The sequence below is a fragment of the Elephas maximus genome, chromosome 23 (assembly GCF_024166365.1).
Source record: "Elephas maximus indicus isolate mEleMax1 chromosome 23, mEleMax1 primary haplotype, whole genome shotgun sequence".
Taxonomy (NCBI): Eukaryota; Metazoa; Chordata; class Mammalia; order Proboscidea; family Elephantidae; genus Elephas; species Elephas maximus.
Window position 1 is genome coordinate 69,942,866 of NC_064841.1, and position 24,275 is coordinate 69,967,140.

Here is a 24,275-nt window from a genome sequence, read left to right on the forward strand (position 1 = left end):
GAACTGTCACACAGGGTTTCCAAGGAGCAGCTGGTAGATTCAAACTACGGACCTTTTGATTAACAGCTGTGGCTCTTAACTGCTGTGCAACCAGGGCTTGCAAATTTGCTGTGCTACATTTTGCTACATGTTTCTAAAAATTGGCACTTGTGTGAATGTGGCAAATAAGAGCCTATCCCTCTATCCCAACTCACCTAGTAGAGGAAACAGAACTGAGTTCTAGGGCACATGGTCACACAACCTCTCTGTGTATCTATTTATCTGTACACTGTTAAGATTAGAGAAAAATAATTATCTCATAAATAACTAAACCAAAAATAAGCCAAACCTATTGTCGTCAAGTCAATTTTGACTCATGGAGACCCCATGTATTAGACAGTAAACCTGTAGGGTTTCTTGGCTGTAATCTTTATGGAGGCAAATTCTCAGGCCTTTCTTTCTGAGTGCCACTGGGTGGATTCAAACCACCACCCTTTAGGTTAGTAGTCCAATAAAAACTTTTTGCACCTCCCAGGGACATACTCATAAATACCAAAAAACAAACAAACAAAAACCATTGCTGTTGAGTCGATTCTGACTCATAGCAACCTTATAGGACAGAGTAAAACTGCCCCGTAAGGTTTCCAAGGAGCAGCTGGTAGATTCAAACTGCTGACCTTTTGGTTAGCAGCGCTAACTCTTAACCACTACACACCAGAGTTTCCTCATAAACACCAGTAGTAGTTTAAAAATACTATGTTTCCATAAAAGGCAGAAGGTCACACATCTAACATATGACCAAGCTAGGCAAGAACCTGGGTCTCTAGATTTCTAATTATCTTCTTTTTCTCCCACTTTTCCTTGCCATTTGATAATTAACCAATTAAATGGTGACATACATAAAGAGATGGATTCTAACAGTGTTGAACGGAGTTCTCTCTTTCCATCCTCTCCTCCAAAACTCCCGTGATACCATCAAGAGAACAGGGCAACTGACATCAGCCCCATGAAAGCAACTGAAGGTGACAGAGGTGGGACAGAGGTGGAATGTGTCTTATTCTCTCTTCTTTACTGGTTGAGAAGTCAATCTATAGTAAAAATCATAGACTTTATCTGCAGTCAAGAGCAGACCACTAGGATCTTTTTACTTAGTCTTTTATATTTTGGTAATTTCTACTGGAGAGCCTTCTGTCTTGGTGGTTAGCAACAATCTTTGTTACTAAGCTTTACGCTCTCAGATAAAATCAGTTTCTTAAACATTCACATATACATTGTTCAAAACTTTCTCTCTCTCTCTCCACACACGTGCACACACAAAACACACACAAGGAGTCAGAGAGCACAGTGCTAAAGTTGCACATATAAGAAAGGCTTATCTATGTGAAGTCAATCCTTTATGCTTTTATGTCCTGATCAAACTTGTATTAAAAATGGCAAAAACTCTAATAAGAGTTTTCTTTTTGGTTTATAAATAAATATCCTTCCACCATGTTCTAGTCTTGTTTCTGAACAACCAACAAGCAATTTGTTTGTTTTTTCCGTGAATAGCTTCAAGTGGAACTGAAATATTTGATGAAGCACGTCAGTTTATTCCATATTTACTAAATACATACTGTGTATCTGGTTCAGGATTAAGAAACAACATACGTTTTGTTTGTTTTGTCACGTTTTTCATTGGACTGCTCGTTGTAGCTCTTCCCTGATTTAAACTGCTTATGCAAAGTTGTTTTATCTGTGCCTGGATAGCTGAATTGTGGTATCATGGTATTCTTCCTCTCATTCTGTTATTCTTTCGTATTTTGGAAATAATTCTGACAGCCAATACTGATTCCTGGCCATCTCTTTCCAGAAGATCTTGGAAAAAAGCAAATTATATTTTTTTATGTGTCAGATTTTTCTCCTGAATATATTTAAAAGTTTGTTCCTATGAAACATATGAAACAATTGGTAAGAAATATACCGACAATTATTTGTTAAAAGCATTAAAGGGTGAAAATATGCAAGATTTGCCTAAATTTTAGAAGGCATTGCTTAGCACTATTTGAGCTGTAAATCTTTTTGGGTGTGCAATCTAACTAAAATTTCCCTAAGGCAAGGGAGGCGTTTTCAATTTTCTCGTTTTTATTATATCACAATATCTTTGCCTCCAGGTGTTAAAATTGTAATCGCAATTCACACACACAAAATAATGTCAATTAAAAAATGAATCCAGGATGATCTGAAATAGATATTTACCATTAAGGGTGCAATGATTGAAAAAAAAAAAAATGGAAAATGAGGACTGTGTTGGGAAGGACAATAAATTAGAGAGAAATGGTTGCTGGATAGGTCCACTACATTGATTGTCTTCTCTGATGAGAACTTCTATGATCACTGATGGGCAGGACCGTGACTTTCTTTCCTACAATTGTTTCCCAGTTCCTGGCCCAGTGCCAAATAACAGGGACGAAAAAGGACCTGAGTGAGAAAAGTCTAAGGATGGTGCAAGAGTTTAAGCAGAAGATCATGAGTCCCTACGACTGGAGAATTACTATAAACTTTAAAATGTAAACAAACAAAAATTGCAGCATGGGTGAATGTTCACCCTGGAGGCTGAGGAAAAGAAATTAAATTAGTGAAACATCTCATCTTCTGCATTGGGAGAGAGCTTTGCCATAACTGAGAAAGTGGATACAGGAGGAAAGTCAGACTCTGGGGGAGAAAGAACATGGAGGGAGTGAGTTTCCTCTGGAGCAAGCTGAGCTTGTGATGCCTAAGGGGACAGCTGAAAGTCAAGATAAGTAGTACTTAGTTTATTATGTCAACCGTGGGGAACATTGGATGGTTTTTAAGCATCACAGTGATAATGTGGTAATTTTGGCCAACTAACTTTGCAACTAAGTGCAAAAACATATGGTATATTCAATAAATATGTGCCCATGGCTATATCCCAGATATTGTACTAAGTCTGAAACTAATACTGAATAAGTTTCCTTGGTCATGTCCTTGGTCTAAGCTAAGAGAAGAAAATCAAGGGATAAGTGTACCAGTGAGAAATATGCTGCCAAATTCCAGGCTTAAAGAAATATAACTTGATTTAGGGTCATATCATAAGAGCAGATAGAGAGGTTTGTTTTTTGTTTTCTTTTTTGTATTGTAATTTTGATTTTGAATTTTCATTGGTTTTGTTTTAGAAAAATAAGCAAAACTTGAAAAGTGATTAGACGTGGGAAGTTGGCACGGGTCAAATATAACAGTGAATGTGAGATTTTTAAGACCGGCTCATTGCAAAAATTATGACAGCATCAAGGAAAATAAGAACGATTGGGAGAGAAACTTTTGTGTTGGGAAATAAATAAGATTTATTGTTTTATTAACTACTAAAACTCCAAAATATACACTCACAAAGATTCTGCTTATATTTTTTGCAGTTAATTTTTTGGATGGTCTCGAAGTTTTATCCACTGCAATCTGTCTAGAGCATGACAGTTTGTGGTCTTCATTAAGTTGTCCTCCCTGAATTACTCAGGTGGCATAGTTATACCTGGCCATGGGAGGTGGGATATATGGCGGTAGAAGTGTGTGTAGGTGTGTTCGTGTGAGTGTACATTCCCTGTATTACTGGGAAAAACAGAACCTATTTTAAAGCTAAACATTGATGTAAAACTAGTTGCATTTTATTTGCAATGGTGAACAAGTTTACCATGAACAACTATATTGATGTTATAAAAAATAAAAGCATCAAAATGATAAGTCATGGTCAACTTAAAACAATTGATCTAAGTACACAATTCTGTTAGACACTCAAACATGCACTTACCAGTTGTGTGAACTTCACTGGGCTTTTACTTTCTGATCTTTGAAATGAGGAAGTTGGACCACATGATTTCTTAAGTACCTTTCCATTTTTATCGATGTGGGTGATTGTGTATTAAAAGGACTTGCAGGGAAAAGTCATCAGTTTGCTCTCCCCTGTAAAACAGAAAAGTGTTCTACAGTCTCCCAATTCACTGACCTAGTGGGGGTGGAAGGGGATACTTTGTGCTATGCAGAAATCATCAGCTTATGATAACCTGTACTTCTGTCAGTAGTCTCCTAGCTCATACTCTGTAATGGCTATAGATTTAGGAAATAAAGAAGTCGAATGTTAAGCCACCCCATTCCTGTGAGACATGGAGGGAGAGAGAAGAAGGGAGCCATTCTCTATTGTTTTGTGTATAGGTGTATGTGGGCGGGGGGGGGAGCCCTGGTGTCACAGTGGTTACACGTTTGGCTGCTAACCACAAGGTTGGCGGTTCAAACATACCAGCTGCTCCGATGGGAAGAAGATGTGGCAGTCAGCTTCCGTAAAGATTATAGACCTGGAAACCATATGTGGCACTTCTACTCTATCCTATAGGGTCTGCATGAGTCAAAATTGACTCGATCGCAGTGGGTTTTTGTGTTGGCGGGGTATGGACTTCTACGATGAATAAAATGATAAAATGGCTTCTACGATCAATAAGTGATAACTAATGGCTTCTGCTGTTATGGAAAAGATTTGCCTTCTCTTTTATTAAATCATGAATAATCCGGATATCAATAATAGTTTCCTAGTCCTTTGAGAATCAGAGGACTTTAAATCAAATGATCCATTATCCCACTTCTTGTTAAAAGTCCGTTCCTCAGCCCAAGAGTTTTATATAGTTCCCGAGTTTTATATATACACAGTATCTTAGTCCGGTAATGCTGCTGTACCAAAAGCACTACACGCAGGTAGCGTTAAAGAGCAGACATTCATTTTCTCATAGTTTTGGAGGCTCAAAGTCCAGATTTAGGATGGCAGCAGGGTGATGCTTTCTCTCTCTGTTGGCTGTAGTAGAAAATCCTTGTCTTTTTCAGCTTCTGTGCCCTGGGCGTTTCTTACCATTCCTTGGCTGCTTGTGGACATATCTTCACGTGGTGTGTGTCTTCCCCCCCCGCCCCATGTTCTATCTCTTTGCGTTAGTTTAGCAACCCGATAGGGCAGAGTAGAGGTGCCCCATAGAATTTCTAAGGCTGAAATCTTTACAGAAACACACTGCCACATCTTTCTCCCACAGAGCTGCTGGTGGGTGTGAACCACTGATCTTTAGGTTAGCAGCCAAGTGTTTTACCACGGCACCACCAGGTTTCCTTTCCCTTGTTATAAAACACCAATCGGAAGGGATTAGATTTAGGACTCACCCTACTCTGGTATGACCTCATTAACATGACAAAAGAAACACTTGCTTTCCAAACAGGGTCACATTCACAGATTGGTTTTAGGACCTCAGCTTATCTTTTTGGGGGAAACGCAATTCAATCCATAACACACAGTGACTTTTAGCCTCAAGTGTCCCTCCAGCACTTTTCTTCTCTTGGGTTTTCTCTAGCCAGAACTGGAACTTAACCCCTTTTTTTTCAATGTCTCGCAGACAGAAAAGCAAACATTATTTTAATTTTGTTTGCTTGTTTTAATACATTAGCCATTCTAAATTTGTTTGCATGCAGTCCTGTTATCCACGTCACATGTTGGTGTAGCAGAGTTTACTGTCCTTAAAAGTCCATTTGCTCTTCCTCCACTTGGCCCTAAAGTCTCCAGCTTCCTGCCATATTGTCTACCTCTTTTTCCCATTTCTGTCTTTGGAAGGAGGCCTGGTGGTGCAGTGGTTAAGAACTACTTCTGCTAACCAAAAAGTCGGCAACTTGAATTTACCAGCTGCTCCTTGGAAACTCTGTGGTGCAGTTCTACTCTGTCCCGTAGGGTTCCTTTGAGTTGGAATCCACTTGATAGCAATGGGTTTGGTTTTTTTTTTTTTTTTTTTAGAAACTGTCATGGATTGAATTATACCCCCCCCAAAAATGTGTGTATCAGTTTGGCTGGGCCATGATTCCCTGTATTGTATGACTTTCCTGTGTGTTGTGAGTCCTGCCTGTATGATGTTAATGAGGGAGGATGGGCACCAGTTGTGTTGCTGAGGCAGGACTGAATCTACAAAATTGGACTGTGTCTTGAGGCAATATCTTGAGATATAAAAGAGAAGCGAGCAGAGAGACAGGGAGAACTCATACAACCAAGAAAGAAGTGACGAGAAGCAGAGCACATCTTTTGAACCTGGGGTCCCTGCACGGAGAAGCTCCTAGACTAGGGGAACATTGATGAGAAGGCCAACAGAGAGAGAAAGCCTTTCCCTGGGGCTGATGCCCTGAGTTTGGACTGTTTAGCCTACTTTATCGGGAGGAACTAAATTTCTCCTTGTTAAAATCATCTGCTTGTGGCATTTCTGTTACAACAGCACTAGACAATTAAGACAGAATTCTTCTCTCCTATTTCTGTTCAGTTTAGCTATCCCTTGTCTTATTTAAGCTCTTACTTTTAGAGTCACTCTGCCCAAAGTCCAGGGCTTGGCAATGTATTTCACTAAACAAAGATAGCCCCTTTGTGAGAAGAACCCAGGTGATAATAATTCAAATTATATACACACAAGTGTGTGTTTCTTTAAATTGCAATGTATCTTCATTCGAGTTTCAGAAAGTCCTTAACTCTTTGAAAAAGGTGCCATTCTCTAAAAAGGCAGCCAGATTCCAACGACAATTATGGTTCTCTCAGTCACGAGAAGCAGTTTTTATCAAAGTTGCTGCCACGCTGCTCCTATTGGGGTAAAGGGGCATTGCTGCAAGTGTGCCCAGCTGGTTGAGGGAGTCAGCCTCCACTATGGCCCATTCCCCGTATCTTAAACTTTTGCCCTGCGTTTTACCTGGCAGGAAGAGAAACATGCGGAGAGCTGTGTTGGCAGCTGACCCACTGGCAGATCACCTGCCAGGGCAGAGATGCTACTGCCTTTGCAGGGTTACACAAGGTTTAAAGTATAAGCAAGCGATATTTTATTCCCCCTTCAAATCTATATGGAGCCCTGGTGACGCAGTGGTTAAGACCTCTGCTGCTAACCAAAAGGTCAGCAGTTGGAATCCACCAGCTGCTCCTTAGAAACCCTATGGACAGTTCTATTCTGTCCTATAGGGTCTCAGTGAGTAGGAATCGACTCGACAGCAATGGGCTTGGTTTGAATAATTCTATGTAGACGCTTGCATCTGACCTTCTAACAGCTTTCCAAGAACAGCTTTGCCAGTCGTGTGTGGGTACATAAATTGCATTCATGTACATACCTGGCATTGTACTTACCATCTAAAATTTCAACTAATTAATGAAAAAATGAACCAAATTTAAAAGGGGGCAGCAAGGAATTGGTGCTTTGGAAACACTAGAGAATAATATGCTTTGGAATCATGTACTTTTTTTTGTTTTGTTTTTCCCAATTAAATCTTCTCCCACCCATGCCACTCATTGTCTTTTCTGTCCTCTGGATTTCACTCTTTAGATCTAAGTAATCAAAGTACATAGACTTTGTGGTTATAGAAATAGGGGTAGAACATGAGATACCGATTACTACGGGCCACTAAAGGAGCTGATGTTACCTTAAGTTAATTTAATGATTGCTTATGCTACCTTTTTTTTTTTTTTATGCTACCTAGTCTTATAAAGTTTAGACTCTAGAAATAACATAGCAGAAATAGTTTATGTGTTTAATAAACCATCACTACAATTGGTATCACAAGCTGACAAGATGTGATCTGGAGAGAAGGATTCCAATCTCACAGTTGTTTCATAAATCCCAGGAGTTTACATCCCCCAGATAATGTAGAAATCCAAGTGAAATTTAATATAACTATCTGATTTCAGAAGGACCTGAACTCTATATTTACAAGCAAGTTGGGAATATATTGGATTGGGCAGAATGACTTAATGGCCTTGTTCCTTTCTTTGAAAGTGTCCGTGTTACTTTGAGTCTATACCAGCTCCATCTTTTCTTGGTATCAACAATGTCTGTTTGGCAGGCTGACTAAAATACCTTAATCTAAGAAATCAGGAGAAGAACCTAGATTTTTTCTCTGTGTAAATCCAACATTGTTTCCCCTCTATTATATGTGCCAAATAGGCTCTAAATCCATTGTTATATATATTTTTTAATGGATACATTCTTGGTGATTGCAGTCCAGTTAGTCAACTATAATGGGCCTGTTGAAATATAATTCATAGGAAAGTATGATATAGAGGCAGAGCTGTGTCACCAAGGAGGTATTTATGTTTGTTTTGTGACGTGTCCATGCTCTTCAAGGGACTCAGACTCCATATTCAAATTTAGTGTTTGACATCTTTTAACTGGCTTACACAAAGTATCCCCATTCTTCCTTAAAGTAGTTTAGAGGAACTTATACTTTTAAAAGCCATACTTTCACTGGTTAAATATAAAACTAGTAAAGACAATAACAGATCTGAAGGGATTGCAGCAGTCGTTCTGGAATCCTTAAAAGTTTAAAAGCACTGAAGCTACTTGAAATGGTGTATCTGGAGCTCATCCAGACTTGTAACTAATAACACAGTCCTGGCAACACAACATACGCCTCCTGGGTATTATCAGCTGTGACTAATACCCATAACCACCTAAGAGAACAATGGCATTTTTTTTTTGTTTCATCACATGGTGAAAGAGCAATATTGGCACACTTTTTATCTGTGGCTCAGAGATAAATAAATTTTCAGAGTACTAATAGGGCAAGGCATTCCATTTGGACCGTAAAGCTTCCTCCACCACCAGTGGGAGCTCTCTGCCTAATTGTTTTCCAGAGTTAATGTATCTTAAATTGAATTTCAGCTTGATAGCCCTCACTGAAGTGAGGGAATAGACCACTGAAGAACACAGAATGTGTGTGTTCGTGTACGTGTGTGAGTGTGTGTATGTGTGTTTTTGCCCTTATGAGATTTTTAAAAAAGGTTAAAAAACCAGAGCGAAAATTTAGAAGGCAATGTGATTGCCAACTGAAGAAGCAGGGGCCATAGTAACCACTGAACCTGCTGAGACCAATTACGTTACAAAGCTAACTTGAAGTAATCCTCCGAACTTTCCTCCAACGTCAAAACTGAGTGTCCTTGCAGGTTAGAGCTATTCTTCAGATCAAGGCCACTCAAGACACCCTGTGCCTCTCATAAAACCTGTTTTCTCTTCCCTGGAAGTTCCTTTTCTCTAGTTTTTATTCTATTCTAGTCAAGTCAAACCAAACTCAAACCCACTGCCATCGAGCCAGTTCCAAACTCACAGCCACCCCATAGGATTTCCAACGCTGTAAATCTTTATGGAAGCAGACTGCCCTTCTAGTCAAAGGGGCTTAAGAAAAGCTTATCCATTTGAGCATGCATGCATATCAGAATTTAGGTTTTTTGTTTTGAATAAAAAAAAAAAATTTTTAATTTTTTGCAAATAGGAAAAAAAGTAAAATATTTATTTTTTTTAAACAGAAAGAGAAAAAAAATGATGCCAACTGAAGAGATGAACAATATTTGAAAAAAATTAAATTTCTAAACTATTAAAATTCAATTTTTAAATTGGTATAAATGGTTTTGTTGCATTTGGCTTGAGCAGTTGTGTGATAATCGCATTGCACCAACTGATTTTACTGAAGTTATTCTGGGTGTGTGCAGAGGATAAGAAAGTATTGGAGAGCTTTGTGTTGGTTTCAGTGGGGGTGGAGATGGGTAACTTATGACTCATCAAACCAGGTTTATAAGCCTTGCCTATGAACACAGGAGTTATTCAATAAAATAACCATGGTTAATAAACATCTGCCAAAGCGTAAACTCCAAAGTGGAAGCGAGAAAGGTGGGGCCATTAGTGTCAATAAAATTAGCCTAACCTACCTTCAATGTCAGATCAATTCCTGTCTACCTAATAAGTGCAGGGCATTGTCACTTCACACGTATGACCATTCCTTCTTTTTTGAATTCCCAGCTTTTGCAAGAGAAAAAAAGGAGGGGCCTGTAAGTAAAAGTAAAAGAGAGAAAGACAAAGGTGGTTGTTGTGTGAAAAAGGTAGCCCATTGCCTTCAAGTCAATTCTGACTCATAATGATCCTATAGGACAGAGTAGAACTGCCCCATAGGGTTTCTAAGGAGCAGCTGGTGGATTTGAACTGCTGGCCTTTCTGTTATCAGCCCAGCTCTTAACCACTGGGCCACCAGGGCTTCATGATAAATGTAAAGGCGTTATAAAATGTGTCTATTTACTGTCCTGCATCAGTGAGTGATGTGGTGGCCACTCCACATGCTCTTTCAGAAGACACAGTGAAAAGACAATGAGCAATTAGGGACTTCGGCCTGGATTGTAATGCGTATCAACTATGTCTCCTTGCTCATTTGTCAGAAGAGCAGATATTCCAGAAAAACCCATAAAACATGCAAAAGAAGAGGAGAGGGAATGTTCTCTAAATTCCAGATATCTTAGATAACCTGGATTTCAAGTTACTGTTAGAAGGAGATGAGAGCTCTGAGAGTTTGGAAGCTAGGCCTATGGAAAGTTGGACGGCAGCAAGACTAGAATCCAATTATGTTTTTAAACTTTATCCATATATTAATGAATACCAAGAACAACAGTTATTATGAAACTGTTATTGATTTTTCTTCATGCTATTTATTTTTTCAAAACGAAAAGCTTGAGTAGTTATCACAAAGATTATGTGTATTTTTGTTTGTCTTCAGGATTAGAGAAGAGATAAAATCAGATTTTAGCAGAGCAGAGGGTCAAAGGAAAAGAGTAGGCAGGGACAATTAAAAGATAAGCAGGCGGTTCACTGTCACTTTGGGTATATGCCCACAGGACCCCCTAACCTTCTGTGATAGGCAGAATTCTAGAGACGATCTCCCATGATTCTCATCCCCTGGCTAGTCAATCAAACACTCATCTAGTTGATGCAATAAACGGATTTTGCCAATGTAACTACAGTCCCAAGTCACTTGATTTTAAGATTTGAAGAGTAACTGGGGGATCCTAACCCAATTGGGTGAACATTTTACAAGCAGTGAATTTTCCCCAAATGGCTGGGGAAGTCAGAGAGATTGGAAGCATGAGGGAGATTTCATGTGAGGAATTCTACCCCAGCCATGTTGTAAGAAGGCCACAAGAGAAAGAATGAGGTTGGTCTCTAGGAGTTGAGGGATCCTGACTGAGGGCCAGCAAGGAAACAGAGACTTCAGCTCTATAGCCTCCAGGAACTGAGACTGGAAGAGGACATAGCCAGCTGACACCTCGATTGTAGCCTGTGAGACCCTTAGCAGAGGACTCAGCCTCTTGAGCCTGGACTTCTGACCTACAGCACTGCAGATAATAAAAGGATGTTGTTTTGTGGCACTGAGTTTGTGATAATTTGTTACATAAAAAAGCCATTGCCATCGAGTTGATTTTCACTCATAGCGACTCTATGGGACAGAGTAGAAGTGTCCCATTGAGTTTCCAAGGAGCACATGGTGGATTTGAACTACGACATTTTGGTTAGCAGATGTAGATCTTAACCACTACACCACCAGGGTTTGCATTTGTTACATAGCCATTAGAAAACCAGTACACTTCCGTTATGGAAATTAAAGAGAAAGGAGAAAGAAAGAGGATGTTACCAGGCAATGTAGTACTGCTACTCCTTCCCCCCAAAAAACAGCCCTGTATTTTCTCTTCCATTTCCCGATGTGTCCCTCAGCTCAGATTCCGATCCTCGGGTCACTTAAATTCCCCACATTATCACCTGGAACATCTTGCAAAGGTTTCTAGTACATTGCCACCCTATCTTCGCATTGGGGTGTCCTAGGTTACACCCAAGTTGAAATTTTAAAGAAATTTTCCCATGATTAGATGTAGCTTTTGTGTATGTACTTCAATTCGTGAAAACCCAAAAAGCTAAACCCATTGCCATCGAGTCGATTCCAACTCATAGCGACCCTATAGGACAGAGTAGAACTGCCCCACACGGTTTCCAAGAAGCACCTGGTGGATTTGAACTGCTGACCTTTTGGTTAGCAGCCGTAGCTCTTAACCGCTATACTACCAGGGTTTCCTCAATTCATGAAAGGAACATTAAATTATTTTAAAATATCCCCACTGTATTTTTAAATGATATATTGCAGGTTTCAAATAGTTGGGTTACAGACACAAATTTCAGGTAAATCTGAAATTCACTTTATTGCAGTCTGTATACCTGTGTGTGTTTTTCCTAAATGACCTTCCTTTTAATTTACTGTCGTTCTGACTTTGGATTGGGTAATAGAAATATAGTTAATATATAGCTGCATTAAATATCAGGGGGTTAAAGAAATCTTTCTATAATACCTTGTTTAACCTGGTAGAAGGGTGAAGGATTTTTTTTTTTTTTTCCTGGTGATAGCTATACACTACCTTCCAAAGAGTACTTGATATTCTCTGCCCCACCCCAGTGGAGTAAATAAATAACCTCATTATTAAGATAATGAAAACAAGTTAGGGAATTTCCCAAGAATAGATAAACCTACACTTTATCCTAGAATCTTCCTGCTATGATCAACAGGTCTGCATTTGCCTAATTTGTAGCCAGGATACTCTGAAAACCTTTGGTGAATGTAGTGAAAGAAAGCTAGAGTAAGGAGAGACATAGGTTTGTTCACATCTTTTTCCTACTGGACACCGTTTCTGCCCGTATTTTACTTTTTTTTCCAGCCTCTGTGCTGGATCTAGTTATTATGAAGTAAGTTAAACAAAAATGTCCTTGTTATATTTCCTTGTCAATAGCGTATCTGTGTAGGCAGGAATTCTGAGGCTGAAACGTTTAGGGGAGCAGCAGGGACCTAACATAAAAATTACGTAAAGAAGTGGATGAAATAAGACGTCGCTGTGTGAGCTCTCCGCCTGCTGAGCTCTTTAAGTCTTTTTTTTTTTTTTTTATCAACTAAAAATACCCAGAACAAATCACTAAGACTGCAAGTAAAGACATAGGCATAGGAAAAATGCAACCAGATTTGGAAAAAAAAAAAAAAAACTTAAAGAGAAAAGGAAAGTCAAAGAATATTTTAATAAATTGTATTGGTTGTTATTAACATGGTATACACTGAATTTTTATAATGTAGTCTTCTAAATTAGTTGTATAGCTCATGGCTCTAGGCAAAGAAAGCATTTCAATTCCTTACCCATCATCCCTTTATCCTTTTTTACTTAAAAAAAAAAAAAAAAAACCCAGGAGTGCCTATAGAAGTTACTCTGGAGATATTTTAATTGATGGAAATAGAAATATTTACTCAATTTCTAGAGTCTGTCTCTATTGTCTATCTCTGGTTTAACCCCATTGCTCTTTAGCTAGGCTCTGAGCTCTATAAATAATTAATTTTTGATACTTAGTAAAATGGATTCTTTCCAAATAACTCCTAGAAATATTACATCTGTAGGTCTTAGCACTGTACTGTACTGTGATACAGTTTATGGAAACTTTAAATTATTTATAATGCTTAATAACTAGCCATTGGTGAAGGAAATAATGAGAGATCTACGGGGACCTTTTCAGGTTTGGTAAACTCAGCTTTGTTGGGTTGTTGAGTCAATTACTATTACATAAAAAACTGTCAAGAAGTCAGCCATTTAATATTTATCCTATTTAATTTATACTTTTTCTCACATTAATATCATATTAGATGAATCGTCAGAAGCCTCAGGAAAATTCCACTAAAATTGCACCTATTTCATGCATATTTGAAAAAGGAAATTAGTACATTTTATTATTAAATCTTAAGGTAGGCGGCAGGCGCAATTTCCCAAAATGCCTAACTGACTCCCACATAGTAGCTTTTTGCAACAAGAAGAGGTGACTAAATCTATGGATGAACCACTCTTGTTCATTTTGTCTTCATGTCTGAATGCAGAGGACTTCATTGTGGACAAATTTCATTGAGCGTAGAGGGCTCAAACCATGTCTTGCTAAGGGAAAGTCTTTATATCATTACTCACCCACACAGTGAAATAAATAGAATTTAAATTTAGATTTGCACTATAGTAAAACCACTATAGATATTTATTCGGAATTACAATCTTATGATCTAGGGCAACCTAGGAGTGTAAAGAAGAGAACCACTATTTATTTACCCCTGATTATGTGCCAGGCACATACTGCATTGGGCAAATCTGCTTCAAAAGACCTCGTTAAAGTTTTAAAAAGCAAAGATGTCACTTTAAGGACTAAGGTGCACCTGACCCAGCCTGTGGTGTTTTCAGTCACCTTACATGCATGCAAAAGCTGGACAATGAATAAGGAAGACCGAGGAAGAATTGATGCCTTTGAATTATGGTGTTGGCGAAGAGTATTGAATATACCACCGACTGCCAGAAAAACGAACAAGTCTGTCTTGGAAGAAGTACAGCCAGAATGGGTCTTTGAAGAGAGGATGTCAAAAATTAGTCTCATGTGCTTTGGACATGTTATCAGGAGGGAGACCAATCCCTGGAGAAGGACATCATGCTTCCTAAAGCTAATGGTCAGCTTAAAAGATGAAGACCCTCAGTGAGATGGATTGACACAGTGGCTGCCACAATGAGCTCAAACATAGCCATGATTATCAGGATGGTGCAGGGCCAGGCAGTGTTTTGTTCTGTTGTACATAGTGTCACTGAGTCGGAACCAACTTGATGGCACCTAACAACAAGAACATGTGCCAAGCACAACGCTACCCAGTTTATGTGTTTCATTTATTATATATCATTCTTCCAATAAAAACCTGTTACCACTCTTCAGGAGATCACAATGAAAAATCAATATAGAACTCTTACATTGAAAAAAAAAGTACATATAAAGTTCTCTTGGGAATAAGCAATATATTACCTGCTTCAAAACTGAGCGAGAGACCATTCCCCTCTCTGGCCACCCCCCAGAAGTACTCATGTGATCCACGTTTAGGAATGGGCTCTTAAAATGATGATTATCTGTTTCCTTTGGCAGCAACTCATCTTTTTGTGTTTTATTACCCTTCCGCATGAACAAATTCTTCTTTGTTTTCTATCTAGGTGTTCCTTCTCTTTCTCTGCCATCATTAATCCTAACAAGTGTCTGCAAGTGTCTCTCCAGTTCCCCTGGTCAGATGACTTACACCCTTTGTAATGACTTGTCCCTAGCATTGCTTATCTCGTCACTCTTTTAATTCTCCTTTTTTTTTTTTTTTGCGGGGAGAGGGAGGTGTGGTTAATCTCACCAACATGGAAGACCGGATAGAATTGAGACTCTTGATAAACTAAAATATATTTCCACGTGCATTTAATAATTTAACAAATGACAAAGGTTTTTTTATTGTCGTGGTGGTGGTGGTTTTGTTTTTCTATATTTACCTCTAATTAGGAACCTGATTTTTTGAAATATAGTAGATCAATACAGCATTACTGAGTAGACTGTCTCATTTATAGTTAATTTTTATGCACAAACCTTTGCCCTATATCGGAAATTTTCCCAATAATTACTGACTCAGACCTGCCAAGTATTGCCAAATAAAGATAAAGGTATCCTTGACTAAAGGTCCCAAATTTTTCAACATACCCTTCCGGTAATCTCCTAGAGCCCATATATAGCAGGCTTGGGACTTGGCTCAAGATTTCTCATCCATCAGATATCGGCTTAATTTCGGGACTTTCTATATTCCATGTCATGGTGTCCAAGTCCGTGGTTTTACTTAGTAAGTGAATAAACATCTCAAGTTTATGTTTCTACAATGAAAGGCAGTCAGGTAAATAGGCAAAAGGTGTCTTATGAACTCTTAAATCAAAGCCAAATACTGTACTCAAGGGCACTGAAATTGTTTCCAATTTTTAAATATAAAATACACCAATATGTCCTTAATTCAATATTAAAGTGAGAAAAGTCATGGTAATAAGGATATTCAAATTATTCACCATATTAAGATAAAATCACACAAATAGGTGCCATAAGAATAACTTAACACCTCAGCAGGAATCTGTTCTTCACTCTGTGCAGAAGGCTATTTCTCCCATTCTTTACTTTCTCAGTACTACTCATTCTTTCTCAGCCTCTAATACTGTACACATCCTCATCAGCCTTTTGATAATTAAGTCCACACAGGTAATTTTTCATTCTCCCCATCCTTCCTATAAGACTGGTTCTGGGCCAATTCTTCTCCCTTCACGCCATGCTAGGAATATTGTCAGGCGCTCTCTCCCACCATGCTGGAGGGCCCTGGGCCCAGAGAAGCTACACTAAGACACACGTACCTGAAGTTTCTCCCTCAGCATTGATACTTTACTATTTAGGGGCAGTGTTGGATGGGGAGGGGGCTACTCAGAAAAAAAATTACAGTGTCTTAAGGCTACACCCTGGGAAGTTAATAACTGTGCATTTCAGCTTCAAGATTACCCAAATTTGCAGGATTTCACTCTCACCTCCTTCCTGAGCTTGATCCTCTGGGCTGAAATTCTAAGCTCTGTCTCATTCACCAACTAGCATTTGAGCTCTAGTTGTGCTATTTCCCATCCTACCAATATCCTCTACCTCTGAGCACTGTAAGCTTTGTCTTTAGCTCTCCAAAATGGTTGAAGATCCTGTAATATTCCATAATCCATGTCAACACCATAGTAATAACTGAATCAAAAACCTCAGTGACTTAACACTTTAGAAAACTATTTCTCTTTCATATCAATTCTAATCAGTATGAGGGGAGTGAGAGGTGTTCCAAAGTAGGGAAGCTTCTCCACCATGGAAATATTCAAAGATCCCAGCTGAGTGAGGATCTGCCATCTTTAACATGTGGCTTTCATGCTTGCCTTAGGCTCCAGGCATAAGGAAGACAGAGAAAGATTGCAAAGGACATTTTAATGGGCCAGAATTGCAGGTGGTTTGCATCACTTCTGCTTATGTACAATGGACAGAACTCAGTCACATGACTGTGCTTATTTACATGGAAGTCTAGAAACTACAGTCTTATTTTGTGCCCAGGACGAAAGTGAAATAAGTATAGTGAGAAACTAACAAATCTCTATCACAAATTCGATCTGTGATTTCGAGAGTATTTTTATTAACATTTTAATGAATTTTGGTGCCTACTTGGCATGCTTACCTCCCACAAAACAAAGTATAAATACTTGTTCTCAATTAAAAAAAGAATTTAAATTTGTTGTGTTTTAGGTGAAAGATTTACAGCACAAATTAATTTCTCGTTCAAAAATTTATACATAAATTGTTTTCTCTCATTGGCTGCAATCCCTGAAATGTGTCAGCCCTCTCCTCTCCCTTTCTAACCTGGGCTCTCCATGTCCATTCTTCCAGTTTTCCTGTCCTTTCCTGGCTTCTGGTCTTTGCCTTTGGGCAGATGTTGCCCATTTGGTCTCGTATACCTGAATGAACTAAGAAACACATTCCTTACATGTGCTATGGATTCTTTTATGTTGTTGTTGTTAGGTGCCATCCAGTTGGTCTTGACTCATAGTGACCCTATGTAAAGCAGAACGAAACTCTTCCTGGTCCCGCACCATCCTCAAAATTGTCGTTGTGTTTGAGCCCATTGTGGCAACCACTGTGTCAATCCATCTCATTGAGGGTCTTCCTCTTTTTCGCTGACCCTCTACTTTACCAAGCATTATGTCCTTCCTGATAACATGTCCAAAGTATGTGACATGAAATCTTGACATCCTAGCTTCTAAGGAACATTAGGGCTGTACTTCCTGGATAGATTTTTTCCTTTTTTTGACGGTCCGTGGTATTTTAACATTCTTCGCCAACACTATAACTCAAAGATATCAATTCTTCTTTAGTTTTCCTTATCTGTTGGCCAGTTTTCCCATGCATATGAAGCTTGGAGCAAGCACACTTTAGCCCTTAAAGTGACATCTTTGATTTTCAAAAGAGCTCTTTTGCAACAGATTTGCCCAATGCAATGTATCCTTTGATTTTTGGACTGCTGCTTCCATGGGTGCTGACTGTGGATCCAAAAAAAAAAATGAAATCCTTGACAACTTCAATCTTTTCTCTGTTTATCATGATGTTGCTTATTGTTCCAGTTGTGAGGGTATTTGTTTTCTTTATATTGAGATGTTTTTGGTCTTCATCAGTAACTATTTCAAGTCCTTTCACTTTCAGTAAGCAATGTTGTGTTATCTGCATGACTGAGGTTGTTAACGAGTCTTCCTCCAATCCTGATGTCCCATTCTTCATATAGTCTAGTTCTTCAGATTATTTGCTCAGCATACAGAATGAATAAGTATGGTGAAAGGATACCTGACCCACACCTTTCCTGACTTGAAACCACACTGTATCTCCTTGTTCTAATCCAATGACTACTTCTTGATCTATGTACAGGTTCCTCATGAGCACAATTAATTGTTCAGGAATTCCCATTCTTTGCAATGTTATCCATAATTTCTTACGATCCACACAGTCAAATGCCTTTGAATAGTCAATAAAACACAGGTAAATATTTTCCTGGTAGTCTTTGCTTTCAGCCAGGATCCATCTGACATCAGCAAATGATATCCCTAGTTCCAAGTCCTCTTCTGAATCTGGCTTGAATTTCTGGCAATTCCCTGTTGATGTACTGCTGCAAATGCTTTTGAATGATCTGCAGCAAAATTTTACTTCCTTGTGATATTAATGATATTGTTTGATAATTTCCACGTTTGATTGGATCACCTTTCTTTGGGATAGGCATAAATATTGATCTCTTCCAGTCTGTTTGCCATGTAGCTGTTTTTCAAATTTCTTGTCATAGCATTTCCAGTGCTGCATTCATTTTTTGAAACATCTCAATTGATATTCCATCAAGTCCTGTATCTTTGTTTCTTTTATAGGCCTGCCTAATCTTTGACTGCAAGTTGGACTTCGGGAGTGGCTTCAGTTCTGAGTTAGCAGGATGACCAGGGGCCATAGTCTTGGAGGTTCCTGCAGTCTCTGTCAGGCCAGTAAGCCTGGTTTTGTTTGTTTGTTTTTGTGAATTAGAACTTTGTTCTGCATTTTTCTCCTGCTTTGTCTGGGACCTTGTATTGTGATCCCTGTACAATTTTTAATTTTTTTTAAGCAATGTATGTAGAAAGCTTCTTTAATGTCTGAATTGAGAGTAAAAGGGAGTAATGGGTACATGGAAGTAACAAAGGAGCAGTATTTGTATATGAATATATGTATTTATATATATATTTTTTACTGATTTTTATTCCAATTAAACATCTTGCTGGATTTTTGTGTTCTCACCTTGTGCTAGCATTACACTATGTACTGTTTCATAAACTATTTGTTTTAGTCCTCCCTATTCCACAGGGAGACCTGGTGGTGCAGTGGTTAAGAGCTTGGCTGCTAAACAAAAGGCCAGCAGTTCAGATCTACCAGATGCTCCTTGAAAACCCTATGCGGCAGATCTACTCTGTCCTATATGGTAGCTATGAGTTAGAATTGACTCGAGGGCAATGGGTTGTTTGTTGTTACTCCAAAAGAGGAGCAGCCCTGATGGCACGGTGGTTACGTGCTCGCCTGCTAACCAAAAGGTCAGCAGTTTAAACCCACCATCTATTCAGCAGGAGATAGATGTGGCAGTCTGCTTCTGTAAAGATTACAGCCTTGGAAACTCTATGGTGGCAGTTCCACTCTGTCCTATAGGGTCACTATGAGTTGGAATCGACTTGAGGGCAATGGGTTTGGTTTCGTTTTTTTAATCCACAGGAGATTGGCATGATTATTACCCCTTTTTCATAGTGAAATGCCTTGTTCAAGATCCAATGATCTTCCTTTTAATTTAGTTTTCTGGGGACCTAGTATCTATAGAGAGGCCTTTAGAGTAAGGGTAGATGATTAGATAGATAGATAGATAGATAGATAGATAGATAGATAGATAGATAGATAGATAGATAGATAGATAGATAGATAGATAGATAGATAGATAGATAGATAGATAGATAGATAGATAGATAGATAGATAGGTAGGTAGGTAGGTAGGTAGGTAGGTAGGTAGGTAGGTAGGTAGGTAGGTAGGTAGGTAGATAGATGATAGATAGATAGATAGATAGATAGATAGATGATAGATAGATAATAGATAGGTAGGTAGGTAGATAAGATAGATGATGATAGATAGATAGATGATAGATAGGTAGATAGATAGATGATAAAAAAATAGATATAATCATTGAATTGCTGTGATTCACAGGGGAAAAAAATGTCTATATACTCTGATAAAGCTGTCTTTTTAAAGGAATCTGGGAGTAAAAATTTCCACAAATCAAATTTTTATGTTTTTTTTTTTAATCTAGCAATAAACAAATATTTTTTCTAGAATACCTACCTTCTACTTAGTTGTAAAAATGAAAACATTAAGTAAGATTAATGATGACATCGACTTAAGGGGATAACAACATCTAAGAATGGGAGATAACAATAAATAAAACAGATCAAGCTAATAGAAAAATAAAAAGAAACATGAGATATAGTCCCGAACTGTGTCACTTAAATCTTATATGCTTATTATACTCTACAAGGATTATGATTGTCAAGAAAGTCTTTGTGATTGAGGAGGAACATCAAATTAGATTAAAAAGATAAGTATGGTTAGTAGAATTAAAGAGAGAAGAAAGGAGAGGTGAAGAGAGGGATGGAGAGGTCTCCAGAGTCAGGGAACCATGGGTGCTAGCACTGAGATGGGAAAATGCAGAAGTCAGGATGAGAGGCTGAGCTCATTCTGTGAAGTTCTAGGAGATTACCTCTTGACCTGTGTGAAAAGATTTTATGCTGAAGGCACTGGAGCCAAAGAGAACAGAGAAGAGGCATGGGAGATAGAGGTCGGGGCTTGTGTAAGAATGGAGGTCTAACACTTATGGATTAAATTTCATCAGCATAAATGTGCTGTTTCTCTGCTTCGAGCTCTTCAATTGTCTTTCATTGATTAACAGATAAGGTATATAATCTCACCCACTGACCTTTCAACTCAAATATTTTCTGTCTTGGGATTGTTTTGAAAACGAACTAGGATAACATATGAAAGTACTTTCTAAACTAACTCTTTCTCAACACCAATGTAATGTCATCTCCTTTTACTCAGCCCATGAACTGCTTTCTTTTTCAAACACATTCTGCATATTCTTGCCTCTGTACCTTTCAGTTCCACTCCATAACCATTTACAAAAGTAATGCAAGTCCACATAAGAAATAGCTGCTGCCTGAGCCAGGAGCAGCCAGATTGGAGAAATAATTTGACAAGATTTTCTCTTCACCATTTATCAACCTATCTAGAAATTACCTCTTACATTTGATATCCTGGTGGCTGGTAGCTTTTTGGGTAGCGTAGTCGTCAAGAGTTTCAGCTGCTAACCAAAAGGTTGGCAATTCAAATCCACCAGGTGCTCCTCGGAAACTCTGTGGGACAATTTTACTCTGTCATATAGGGGTGCTATGAATTGGAATTGAATCAGCAGAATTTTTTTTTTTTTTAATCCAGCTTTCTTTAGGCCATCCAAGCCAGACTTAGCTCTCCCTCCCATGTAACTCCCATTGTGTTTATCTGTTCCCATTTAGAACTACTAAGTGTCATTAGGATTTTAAGCTTCATGAATATATAAATCTCTTAGACTTAAGTCCTGTGAAGATATTTCATCCAGCTTTTCAGCTAAATTCGTTAGCATCACCTCAAGATTGTAGGTCCTCTGGGAAATTGTTCATTTGTTTTTCTGCCTTCTTCCATTTGAATAAAATTTCCATGAAAAAAGGGATTTACCTTTTAGATTTCCTACTATATTTCCAATGCACAAGAGTGTGCCTGACACATAATGGGTAAAAAAAAAAAAACAGTTGTTGAATGGACACCTGCCACACCCAGTATGTCCTCCTCACAGCCCTGGGAGAAGGAAGCTCACCTAAATTTGAAGGTCATGGAATTTTGGAGACAGGGGTAGCTCTTCTGGGACTGCATGCAATGATGAATTAGAGAATGTTAGTGGGGAAATGGGACAATCACATGGTGGAGGACAGAGGTGAGAGACCATATGGCTCCAAGAAGAAAGAGAAAAAGGAGAGTGCTGATATCTATAGGAGATGCCTGGCTGCTGGTGTGTCTCCACTTTCCAACTGGAGACACTTAAAATACCCACCTGTACTTTTTGCTCTTATGACCAATGAAATATGCCCTATTCTCCTTACAGATGCCATTCCAAATAAACTCCCTTTAATGAATCTTATTCTCTCTCTCTCTCACCTAAGAGACCACTGGGAAGTCAAAAATTTCCAGAAATGGGGAAGCATGAATTATAATTTTCCCAAATGTTTTTACAACCGTGTTGTGATCCCACCACAGAGATTCTAATTAATAGTTGCAATTGTTTGAGGTTAACAGCTTACATAAAGGAACTGGCTGTCTCCATATCTTTAGCAGCCAGAATCTGGGAGTCATCCCTTCCCTTTTCTTTACTCCCACATCTAATATATCATGGAAAAACAGGTACACTGAGTTCTTAAGTTTCTGCCAAACTAACTAGCCATAAGCTCCTTGAGGATGATAGAGAGGGAATTTCTATTTTGTTAATTTTGATCCACACAGCCTGGTACATGTAAATGCTCAGTGCATTCACTGGCTCATTTCACAGTGCGTGCCTACTATGTGCTACCCTGTGATTTAGACATGGATATTCTGCAATGCACAAGATCACCAAACCACTGCCCTAAGGGAGTTTGCATTCCAGTGGGAGAGGCAGAAAATAAGAAAAATAAGTATCATATCTGGTATTGGAGATATTTTTTTAGATAAAAATACCCAAATGAATAGACAAATTTTATTGCATCTTAAAGATATCACCCATAGGTCTTAGAAATCATTCCTTGTTTCCATAGCCAGAAAACTGTTAAATCTTAGCAGTTCTTTTTTTTTTAAGACCTTGATACCAAAAAAAAAAAAAAAAAAAACCATTGCCATCAAGTCGATTCTGACTCATAGCGACCCTATAGGACAGAGTAGAACTGCCCCGTAGAGCTTTCAAGGAGTGCCCGGCAGATTCAAACTGCCGACCTCTTGGTTAGCAGCCGTAGCACTTAACCACTATACCATGAGGGTTTCCTGGACACCTTGATATGTTCCAAAAATTTTCAGATATCCTTGTTTTTAACTCTCATGGCTTGCTGAATTAAAGCAGCTGAATTTGATACAAGTACAATGTCATTTCTTTTAAGAATTAACTCATCTTTCTGGGCTTGAGATACTGAACTAGCAACACCTGGCCTCATTGGAACCCTACGGATATATTTTTAACCCAAGAAGTTTTGAATTTCAACAAGTGACCCGCCCTCCTGAATAACGATGTTGATGGGAAGTGAGCATACACAGACCTCATCTTATAACAGAAGCCCAATGTAACACCCTTGATCATGTCCTGTACGTGACTACAGATAGCACTCGCTGTAGAGAGTTCCCGTCTATTTTCCCACCATTTGTCAATGCGAAGCCTCTTCTTTTTCTTTCCAAGGAGACTGAGTTCCATATTGATATGATTGAAGTCCAAAAACTATGGAACGCTTTGCATATTTGGGTGTCATCCTTGCCCAAGGGCCAAACTAATCTTCTCTATCATTCCAATTTTGGTATATGTGCTGCCAAACTGAGCACCAGTGGTGGAGATCTTGATGTCTACGATGAAGAAGAAAACCAAGAAAAGGGCTTTCTGGAAAGACGTTGAAGTTTGCAGAATGGCCATCAGGAAAGTCCAGACTAAGAAGGTGATGTTTGAGCAGATAATACAAGGAGGTAATAGAAACAAGACATAAGACGTGAAAAACCTATTGTGGAACAGCATTACGGTATAAAGAAAAAGGTAATTACAAAGGACCTAAGACAAGGATGTGACTGGCATGTTGATGGAATGGCAGGAAATGTGGTGTGGTTGGAGCAGAGTGAGCAAAGGGAAGTGATAAGAGAGGAGGTTACCAAGGATAATGTGAGACCAGATCATATAGAGCTTTGTAAATCATGGTGATGGCTTTGGCTTTTAGTATAGGTGAGATGGTAAGCCATCAAAGTGTTGTGAGCAGCTGAGTGATGGGATAGGACTGTATTTTATAGGATCACTCTGGAGAACAAAGACAAAGGCAGGGAGACATGCTGGGTGATATTACAATAAAAAAAAAAAAAAAACAATAACCCAGGCAAAATATAAGGGTATCTTTGCATGCAATGCAGTGCCCTATCTAATAGAAAAATAATTTGATTTAGGTTTTGAAAAACGATTAAGCCACCTGTGATTATTAAGATTGTGAGTCAACTTGGGTGGACCATGATTGTTAGTGTTTAAATATGACCACTCCCATGATGATGGGATCTGCTGTGAGTAGCCAATCAGTTGAAAGGGAGTCCTTGGGGGTGTGCCCTGTATCCAAATATAAGCAAACGTTCTGGCTTTTTGCTCGTTCTGAATCCTGCGGTGCCTCTTATTTATCTGACCTCCGGTTCTTGGGACTTGAGCTAGC

The 24,275-nt window shown here is 38.7% G+C and overlaps 1 non-coding gene across 1 annotated transcript; it reads right to left on the reverse strand.

The window, feature by feature from the left end:
- Positions 1-23,313: 23,313 nt before the first annotated feature.
- Positions 23,314-23,418, reverse strand: LOC126066632 (U6 spliceosomal RNA). Its single transcript, XR_007515211.1, has one exon. It is a non-coding gene; the product is annotated as a U6 spliceosomal RNA (small nuclear RNA).
- Positions 23,419-24,275: the final 857 nt, after the last annotated feature.